Below are 10,000 nucleotides of genomic sequence, written 5' to 3'. Positions count from 1 at the left end.
TGTCCGCGGTGCTGAACGGTCTCCTGCTGAAGAGTCTGCCAAATTCAATGGAGCCTTAGACACCAGGTCTACATCTCTTTTGCTCACAGAAAACTTCCCTCCTCACTGACTAACTCTGACACTGGCTACCTTGCTTCATTTTACCTCCTAGGGACAGATTGTAATCAGCTGACAATAGACCCAACCGGAGCAAAACTTCACACTCAAAACCTTGCTTCTCTGCACACCAGGACTAACTCAGCCCCCTCCACTGCCTTCAATCATCTCCCTCCAAATCAGCCACCCTGGATACCTGGAAAGGCAGCAAGCTCTAATCAGGATGTATAACAAGAAATACTTCCTTCTAGGAATTTTACAGCCAGAAGTGCACACATGAACCAGCTTAGAAGATAACTCTACTGTAAGGCAATTTCTTCATTGAATTCAGGTTTTGTCAAGCTGGTTTTCTTCCCATATTCACTAAGTGTGTTCTGCTTTATAGTCATCAGTTTGAAGAACTCACAATCTCTGGACTTAACACAACAACAACATTGAGGCTGACACTTAGTGCAAGAAAAACAAACAAACAAAAAACTGACTTGCTATTTATGAGGAAATGAAGTCACTGTCCTCTTATTCGTAGATACAATGTGGGTTCAGTACCTAAACCTGATGTTACACAATAAATCACTATAAGATTCTCGAATCTGAGAAAACGATAAAAAAAATAAATGATGGTATCGTTGGCTTTCCAACATAATTATTAGCTTACTCCAAGACAGCTGATTGAATATATAGCTAATGAGTTTTTCATCAAAGCTCACTGCTTATTTAAGCATCTCATTAACACCTTTCCCATCCTTCAGCCAGGCCCTCTGTGCTGGGAGGAAGGACTATCTGCATGTGTGCCTCTGTTAAGCCCCTTTCACTATGGTATAATGAGGAGAGTAAGATGCCACTTGCCTAAATCTAGGGGCAAGGCAATTTTTCCCAGATATTTGTCATCTCTGGAGTATATAATTTTTTATGACACTCAGTTGCTCAAGGTCATTCACTCAGCTCATTAAGGGTCTGAAGTGAAGAACATATAAATGGCGAGGAAGAGAAGCCAGAATCTAAGCAGGTGCCAGCAAGTCTGTCAGCTGCCCCTTTTATCTTTTTTTCTTTTTAAGTTCAAATATTTTTTAGTTGTCCATGAATTTTCCTAATTAATGGAAGCAGAAAAGCTTCTGGTGTTCATGGGGTGTGGGGCTAAGAAGGAAAGAAACCTATAGCCGTGTGTGCGGGTGCATGGGGTTGAATTACCTCCTTACTATGAGCCTGCTGTCATATAAAGTACATGGGAGATGGGAGCTGCTTCAGCAATGTGAGGATCTGAAGTGTATCCTCAGAGTCCATGTAAAAACCTGAAGCTACAGTGTGTATCTGTAAGAACTGGGCTCCTAGGAAGAGACAGTAAGTGGAGACAGGAACAGGCCAGCCAGCCTGCTACCTGCACCTGCCAACTGCAAACAACAAAAGACACTGTCTCAAGCAAAGTATAAATGGGAAACCAAATTCAAGGTTGTCCTCTGCCCTCCACATAGTCACCATGGTACATGCACAATGCCACTTCTACACACAAAGACACACACACACACACACACACACAGAGGCATACACAAAAGCACACACAAGGGCACATACGCGCACAAAACAAAAGTTAAAAGAAGTAGATGTAAAAATTATTTCCATGAAGGTTCAAAAATCTAGAATATTCACCACCTGTATTGCAAAAGCCACTTAATATTTTCATAAAAACTCTTTGTTCGGCACAGCCCCGGGTGCCATACCTGTAAACCAGTGACATTTGCCAACAATTCTCAGATTCAGAAGTGAAATAAAGACCCCACAGTGCCAACGGCTGCCCCCAGACCTCGGGGATTCTGCTGTCTTATCATTCCACAAATATCTCAGTGCCCCTGCAGGACTCCCTTCCTGGTGAGAACCCTAAACAGCACTTAGCCTCACTTAGGAGTTGGCTTGCTCACTGGCGCCATCTGGCTATCACTTGGGGCGCTGCAAGGAGTGCAGCGGCGAGAGATTGGAGAATTCCTCCCTAACAAAGGCACACAGCGTCAAAGTTAAGGAGTGAGGGAAAAAAATGTCAATCTGTCCCTGACTTTTAAAAGCTACCTTTAGATTGAAACAACCTTTCTCTGTGAAAAATGTCAAAGAAAGAATATCAAACAAAATATTCTATTCAGAAGTGCTAGGAGAATGGGAAATTAATGAAAGGGAAGATAGAAGAAAACCCTGTGCCTGTGTAAAATCGGTACTTTTTAAGGAGAAAGCTTGAAGGATCAGGATTTATGTCTCACATAAAACATTGCATGAGACTGAGAAAGACTGAGAAAGTGACATATTTAGGTTACAACAGCTCACTCAAGCGAGCGAAGATGTCTTCCTCAGCTGGGCGGCTCTCCCACCAATCTTCAGCTCTTCCTATCCCATGGCAAGCTTGTTAGCAGCCAGAAAGGGCCTCCCTGGTAACCCGAAGGGCCTGTTCCTCCTGATGCATTTTGTAATACTAATTAACTAATTCCCAGCCACATAAAGGGAACCTGTGAAGATTCACCAGAGGCAAACTGCTAAGCAAATGATGACAGACTTCTCCATTTTCAATTAGACAGAGTGGCATCTTGTGACAGCAACAAGTGGACGGGCTTTCTAATGACAAGAGTCCTGTGAGGGTTCCATTCCTGGAAATGAAAAGGAAGCCTTGGCCACGTGTCTACCCTTGTGCACATCAAAGCAAAATTCTGCCTTTGGTTGTGTTTGTGTGTCACTGAATGTAAGATTTAATCCGCAATGCCGCCTTTTGAGACTACTTCTGTTCTCTGGGAATGTCTGACAGGACATGGCTCAGGGACCAGAGAGAACAGCCAGCCTAATTAAACCCGTACAGGTGGCACTGTGCTCTGCCACAGCAGCCCTGACTCCAGCCAGCCCCACCCTGCACCAACCGACTCCACTGTTTGTGTTACAGATCTCTTGCTCACATGGCAACTGTTGCTATGTTTGCAGTAATAAGTGGGTGATGCTAGTGTCTCGGTAATGACTGTGATACAAGAGCCATGATTTCCAAATGGGTTTTTGAAGCTGCTCACACAATGGCACTGCACAGAGTGACAGCTTTAATTTCCATAGATTCTCTTTCTTTTCACCTTTAGTATCTTCTGTATGGACTGAATCTAGCCCCCATAGAATAGCAAGAGTGACAGCTCTCTTCCCTTAGCTCACTGGTATTTAAAAAGGATGTTTGTTATTCTAGAGGGGCATTGTTTCTTACTATCTCTTTAGAATCTATGGTATTCAGTATTTCTTGTACTTAAGTAACAGCAATTAAAGCTATCAGAAAAGATTATGGACCCAGGAAGAAAGCTGCTCCTGTATTAGCCACAGGAGAGAAAATAGCATCTGCTATTAATATCTATGACATTAACTGGATGCCCACATTAATGAGCAGATGTTTGAAGAGCCTCAATCGCAAATAAGTCTGAAAAATTCATGAGTGGGTATTTTCCATGCTGCAGATTCTCTTTCACAAAGACAGTGAGCAAAGGAAATCTGTTTGTTTCCTGGTTGTGATGAAGTGCTTACTTTCCAATAAGTGTTACAACACTGCTCCTTCCATAGAGGCCAGCATTGTCTCAGCTGTAGAAGAGATATCTAGAGTGTATAGCATAGCATTGCTGTGCCCACTGGTAATAATATCAAACTGGCCAAACCACAAAAGAAGATACATTGTATACTCTGATCATTAACCACCTTGGTTGAGACATTGTGAATTTCTTGTAGGCTAGTTGTAACACTGACAACCACAGCTCCTCCACATGGTAGAACCATCAACCTTCAATCACTACTCCACAAATGAACAAGCTGAAGCCAGAAAGGATGAACAACCTGCTGGAGGCTTTACAGCTAGTGAAAAGCAGGGTCATGATCTGAGCCTAGATGCACCTGACTCCAAAATGTGAGCTTTTCACTCCTTGCTGAGCCATTTTGACAGAGAGGGTGGCTCTTCTCATACTCCTCTCCCACATGACACCACAAAATCCCTCCCTGTGTGGGGTTTCAGGTTTCAGGATGCACATCCACAATGAGGCAAGTGAGTAGACACTTGGTTCTCACTGTGAGACCCCAGGCAGCAGCTTCAGCATCTGCAGCTATCTGTTGGAAAGACAGACAAGGCCCAGGGAGACAAGCCAGGCTCAGTCTGCACTTTGACAAGCATTATAGAGGTATGTGCCTGAGAATGTGCATCAAGGTTGAAGGCATACCACTGCAGTCTCTAATGCATCAGGATGCTCACCTCCATCTCTTTCCATAGCTTACTTCCTCCAACGTGTAAAAGTCTCAACTTACAAGCAGTTCCAACCCCAGGTGTCCACGAGAGTGAAAGTGTCGCTGCCTCCTTTGCAGAGGCTGTTTCTAAATTAATTCACTTACACACCCATGTGACATGTGTCTGCAATACCAATGGATACAGTACATGACAGGAAAGAAATCACTGAAGGGCTATGGCATAGACTTTTACCTAATTCCTGCAGGTGTGCCTGCTGAAACTAGAGTTCAGAATAAAAATGGAAAAGATTTCAGAGGCTCAGAAAGCAACCCCTGAGTACACTGGTTTCAAGCAAATGTTTCTCTTCTATTGATTGATTATTATACAGGGCAACCAGCACATGGCAAAGCAAACTACAGGGACATGAGACAAACAGTAGTGCTTTCTGTTGCTGTCTTAGCCCATCATCCATTGTGAATAGAAAGTGTGGCTACAGGGTAGTTACTGCCAACTGAGTTTCAGTTTTATGAAAAATTCTTGTTGCTTCTGCATCAGAATAGTGACTTCCCTTTTTAAAGTGTGGATGCCTCTCAGTTTAGTGACAGCTTAACAATTGTATATAATTAATAAGGGCAATTAACTAATGCCTACCTTTATGTTTTAAAATACATTAAAACAAAATCGAAAGATTAGGAAGTGGAGGGGCCCTCTAAAATACACCCAGGAGGTAAGAAATGCTCAAGACTCAAAGGGAGGGACTTTAGATGAAATGCCCAACAGTGAAGAGAGGAAACTTTTAGAATTTACCTCCAGTAGAAAGACAGGACATCAAGTGGAAGGATGGAATTGCCATCCCACAGTCAAAAACTCTGACCCAGAATTCTTCCTGTCTAAAAGAACTGCAGGAACAAAAATGGAGAAGAGACTGGAGGAAAGGAAGTCCAGTGACTGGCCCAAATTGGGATCCATCTCAAGAGGTGGCTCCAAGGCCTGACACTATTACTAATGCTGTCATGTGCTTACAGACCGGAGGAGCTTAGCATGGCTGTCCTCTGAGAGGCCCAACAAGCAGCTGACTGTGACAGATGCAGATATTTATAACCAACCAAGGGACTGAAGTCAGGAACCCCTGTGGTTAAGTTAGGGAAAGGCTAGAAGTTAAGGAGGTTGACCCCATAGGAAGACCAGGAGTCTCAACTAATCTGGATCCCTGAAATAATTCAAACACTGAGCCACCAACCAGGCAGCATATAGTAGTTGGTCCGAGGCCCCTAACACATATACAACTGAGGACCAGGGGTCTGGCCTCAGTGAGAGAAGATGCAACTAATCCTCAAGAGAGGTATTACCCATTATTAAAGTATGCTAACACCTTTCTTTTTAAAACTTCCATGCATCCAGTGTATGTGTGTGCATGTCTGTATGCATATGCATATGTAAATGGGTGTGTTTGCATATACATGCACATGTGTGTTTGCTTGTGTGAGTGTATGTTTGAATATGTGTTTGTGTCTGTGTGTGAGTGTGTGTGAGGTGAGTAGTCTGATGACATTTGTGGCAGTCACTTCTCTTCCTTCTACCATGTGACACTGAACTCAGGTTATCAGGTTTACTGGTAATGTCTTCACCCACTGAGCCATTTCTGAGGCACAAGCCAACACCTTCCATTGCAATTTGTTCAAAATTACAATGAGATCCATTTATATACATTTGGTTAAATAAACGAAAGGAATTTCAAAGTTGACAGATTTTGATCACTTATCACAAATATATGCTGATCTCCTCCCAAATACACAGCATTATCTACCAGACACCCCTGATGTTTTGATGGGCTGGTCTTGGACAATCTAAATATAGTCTCTTATTTTTACATCCTCCTTGTATTACTCATATTTTCTTCATTGAAATAATTAGGCTATTTTTGTTATTATTACTTGTAGATGGGAAACACCACGAATACCTGTGTCCCTTACTGCTCTAAGTCTTTCTTCTCCACGATTCCAATGCCCACTGTATGATGGCTGCGCTGATGCATGGCCGTTTACGTTGAGCACATTCAAGCTCCTGCTAACTGCTATGTTCTGCGGCGGTCACTGGAAACGCAATGGTACTTGAGACAGCCTCCAGTCCTAGAGAGACTCGTGGTGTACTGAGGGCGTCAGCGAAGCAAAGAGAAGAGGCATGTTTAAACAAGGTTATGATCCTCATCCCATCTAGGAAGGTTAGGAAGAATTAACAAGAGAGGCTGGAGCACTGGGTCAAGGCGCCTAGGCAGGAAGTCTTAAGAGGTGACTGCAGAAGTGGAGAGCTGGTAGAGATAGAGCGGGGCATGGGAGCGGGGATGTGGGAGGGCGGCATGGGAGGAGCTGTGGGAGGAGTCGTGGGAGGAGCCAGGGGAAGGGTTAACTTGAGCAGAGGTTTAAATAGAGCAGACCTTACTGCTTTCTACCCAGAAACAAATGGAAGGGTAAGAGCTGCTTCCTGCCTCCTGCCTCCTGCTTCCCTTCTGGTTCCGAAGACTTCGCTCTACCCAGGCAAAGAACCACACACACCTGGAAGTGACCAGATACAACAAACAATGCTCATCATTGCTCTATGGCGTGACCCAAAGCTCTGGTGAAACCTCGTGAACGATCATGTTTTCGCTACAGCTGTTGTTAAGATCAGTTGTCATAAATTACAGGTGGGTGTAAATAATGAAATGGAAGGTGACATGTAAGGGACTCAGGTATAGATGATAGCTTCCTTGAGCACAACGCTGTCCCCTGGAATTGAGGGAACCAGGTGGCTCTTGGTCCATCCCCTATGTGGTATTGATAAAAAAACTGCCTGTTAAAGAAAGTCCCTTTTTAATTTTCAAGGAAAAGAAAATAAAAGGCGCGGCCACCATTTAAAAAAAGAAAGAAAGAAAATAGCTTACTCAGTTCTTACAGCCCGTCATTTGCTGATTTCCTCAGTGAAAGGCACGAAATAAATCTGGGATCTACAGAAATCACTGTCCAGCACCTTAGCCATATGTGCCTCTGCTTCCCAGCATCTCTCGCCCATACGGACCATCTGCCTTCAGCCTTTAGTGCCTAGAATAACACCTGTCAGATGGCAGCTTGTCATCCAGGGCTTACTCAATGCAGGAATGAGCACCTGCCGCTCGCAGGACAACCTTTGTGAAACTTACCTCACTGGTAAGAGTTTCCTGCCATGGTCTTCATCAACGTGTATATTCTCTGCAGCGTGCCTGACCCCACAAGAACTTCCCACCAAAGTTTCTAACCTAAGGATGGGGGTGGTGAGTGCCTCTCTGCCTCTTATCCAGGTGAACTGCTTACCACAGAAAACAAAGATGCATTTTGCCACCTCACTGATATTCCTCATGACACATGAAGAAGTCACAGTTGGCACTTTAAAGTTGATGCTAGCTTTTGGACTTTTAACAAATCCTTCATCAAAGAGTTTTGTTGTTGGAATCAACAGAAGACTGCTGGCTCTGTGTGCACTGACAAGTCTGACAGGCCTGAGATCACAGCAGAAGTGTTTGGGGGGAGGGATTGATTGTGAGTGTAGGGGCTCTGATTTATATACTCAGACAGTGCTTGTTGAGCTGTTACGCTAGGACTTGGAAATACACTAAGGCCACATCATTTCTCTCAATGAATCAAACCCTTTAATCCAGAAAAATAACTACCCTGGCTAGAGCGAGTCCATGCAAGGTGAAGACATTCAACTGGCCATTGCTGGGAGCCAACGGGAGCTCCTCTGCACATTGACACAGAGACTATCCTCATAAGCCCCCACCTGTGCCGTGAGCCATGCTTTCTGTGTCTGTCATCTTTTCCTCCTCCCCTTTCTCTCTCCAAATCTAAGCAAGCCTGCTTTTATCCAGTGTGGTTGTTACTACACACAGGACGGTTCGCTATTTAACTTCCTGTCAGTTGCCTAACGGATGGAGTCATCCCTTTGTTTCAAAGGCTCCTCTTTAGGGTTTGAAGAGCTAGATTGATGAGCATTACCAGAGAGAAATATTTTTTGAAAAGTAAGCGGAGCTGGTGACATATTACTTCAGAGTTTAGTGAAATTCAGCAAATCTAATTCTATTATCCTGTCAAATGCTCACAAAAAGGACACCTGAAAGCATATTTCAGATGCATCTGTAAAGACTTCAGGAGCCACAGACACATCTGCAAGAGCAGGAAGAACCTCTTCCTGACAGGCCATTGTTTTATGAAGCAAGTAAATAATCTTCCAGCAACTAATTAAATAAAGTTATCTTGGTGCTGCAGTGCCTGCCTGCTCTGCCTGGGAAAGGTTGTCAGGCAGTTAATGATAACCGTGTGTTCTCAAAGGCTTCTGGACATTGACATAGGCAGATTCACCCAGACACAGCAAAATAGCAGCTTTCTGTGTGAGTCATGGAGCAGAGTGCATTTATGACCAGATTATTTTAGTCCTTGTTTATTTTTGCCACCAAGGATGAGATACCAGCTAATAAATGTATTCATTCTGACCGAACAGCCAGGGGCAGATGTTTTAAAGCCTTTCCATAACACTCTGCATTTGTCAGAGGTTCACACACTGACACACTGGAAGGACCCCATGGCACTTTCAAGCAGCCAGTTGTGTTTGGACCTGTGCTGAAGTGCTTGCTATGGAGAGGGTGAGCTGAAGTACAGGAGGAGCATCAGCAGAGAGGCTCATCCTAATAGAACTGTCGCCCTTCTCTCATCTGAACATCAATCATCAGAAATGGAAATCCTGTGTAGATATGAGCTTTAGTGAAGGTTACACACACTGCAATCAAATATTCTCAGCTACCTTCCAGGGACATGTTCTACCTATCATCTATCTATCTATCTATCTATCTATCTATCTATCTATCTATCTATCTATCCATCCATCTATCTTCTATCAATCTATCAATCATCTATCATATCTATAATCTGACTATCACATTTATCATCTGTCATCTATCATCTATCATGTATCTATCATCTACCTACTATGTATGTACCTATCTATCTTTCTTTCTATCTCCCATCTATCTTTGTGTTGTGTGCATCTATGTGTCTATATGTCTGCCTATCTGCATATCTCTGTGTGACACTCTTTCCTGTGGAAAAGTTCAAATCCAGGGCCCTAAACATGCCAGACAAGCACTCTACAATGGAGCCTCCTTTCTAAGGTTGGAAAGCAGGTCAGAACAGTTAGGAAATAGACCCTAGGAGGTAGATAGGTAAGTCAAGGGTAACCCAGTCTGTCTAAATCCAGAGCTGATATGTGTGCTATTTTTTCAGGACAGTATAAGAAATTCTGTTTGCAACGTGAGTGAGAAAGTAATTAGTAATGGTGGGTAGTACAGCCTGTTACAAATGAAACAGTCTGCTCAAACTAGGCCTGGTGTGTCCTCTATCCCCACTGTGAACACTGTACTTCTCCAGTGCCTGGGACTCCTCTATCCCCACTGTGAACACTGTACTTCTCCAGTGCCTGGGACTCCTCTATCTATCTCCACTGTGAACACTGTACTTCTCCAGTGCCTGGGACTCCTCTATCCCCACTGTGAACACTGTACTTCTCCAGTGCCTGGGACTCCTCTATCTCCACTGTGAACGCTGTACTTCTCCAGTGCCTAGGACTCCTCTATCCCCACTGTGAACGCTGTACTTCTCCAGTGCCTGGGACTCCTCTATCCCCACTGTG

The 10,000-nt window shown here is 43.8% G+C and overlaps 1 protein-coding gene across 1 annotated transcript in view; it reads left to right on the top strand.

Moving 5' to 3' along the window:
• Positions 1–10,000, top strand: part of Tnni3k (TNNI3 interacting kinase) — a 274,985-nt gene that overhangs the window by 234,102 nt on the left and 30,883 nt on the right. The window lies entirely within an intron of this gene.

This window comes from Mastomys coucha, unplaced genomic scaffold (genome assembly GCF_008632895.1).
Source record: "Mastomys coucha isolate ucsf_1 unplaced genomic scaffold, UCSF_Mcou_1 pScaffold16, whole genome shotgun sequence".
In the NCBI taxonomy this organism is placed as follows: Eukaryota; Metazoa; Chordata; class Mammalia; order Rodentia; family Muridae; genus Mastomys; species Mastomys coucha.
Note: the sequence above shows the minus strand (reverse complement) of the source record. Positions and strands in the feature narration are given on the sequence as shown.